Here is a 1,044-nt window from a genome sequence, read left to right as displayed (position 1 = left end):
ATTAATTTATTTTGTTGAAAAGTAAACTTTTGGGTTGAAAATTGATTTATTGTGTTAATTAGATTTTTTTCCTAAAATTAAAAAAACTGCAAAATAAAAAAACTGCAAAATAAAAAAATTGCCTTAAAAACGTCCTGATACCTTTTCTTTAATTTCTAAAATCTTTTTAAATACTTAATTAAAATTAATTTTTCAAACTAAAAAATCATTTTCAATTTTTTTAGCAATCACAACAATTTTTGTTATATTTTTGGAATATTTTACAATTCTCAAAAGCTTTTTTTTTAAATCTGCAAAAATCTACATCGTGTTTCAAATTATTTAAAATAATTTCAAGTTTGAAATTAATTTTAAACATTATTCTAAATTAAAATTGTAGCGTTCAAACTTAAAATTTAGCTCATTACCATTTTTAACAAATCAAGGCTTTTTATTTCTAACAACTCTGTTAAAATTTTTATACTTTTTAATTGTTGTTTATAATGGCTTGTCCCAGATCTGATTTTTTTTCTTCAAAAAATCTCTGATCAAATTCAGAAATACATACAATTGCTTTGAAAAAAAATTTTAATTCAGAAATATTTTATTTAAACGCTCAATAATTCATACGTATGAAACACAAACTTTTAACACCTTTTAATTTTACAATTTTTTAAATTAAATTATTGTAAAATACAAAATAACCGTTTAAAAAATTTTATGACTTTAACATTTGAGAGATTTCTGGTTAAAAAATACAAATTACGCTATTATTTTTAAGGTTGAACAGTTTTTAATCAAAAATTAAAACTTCTTTTGTTGTTGAAGATTTATCATTTTAGTAGAAAATTTAATTATTTGGTTGGAAATTTGTTATTCTCTTTTTTTTTTAGTTGAAAATTTAATTATTTTGATAGTAAGTTAATTTACAACATTTTCAAATGGCGAACTAAAATTTTTATCTCTAAATAACAATGCAAAAATATTAATCTGGAACAACTTAAAATAAAAACAATGTAAATTTTATTTAAAAAAATTTTTAGTTAAAAAATTAATTTAATCGTT

This window comes from Belonocnema kinseyi, chromosome 8 (genome assembly GCF_010883055.1).
Source record: "Belonocnema kinseyi isolate 2016_QV_RU_SX_M_011 chromosome 8, B_treatae_v1, whole genome shotgun sequence".
Classification (NCBI taxonomy): Eukaryota; Metazoa; Arthropoda; class Insecta; order Hymenoptera; family Cynipidae; genus Belonocnema; species Belonocnema kinseyi.
Note: the sequence above shows the minus strand (reverse complement) of the source record.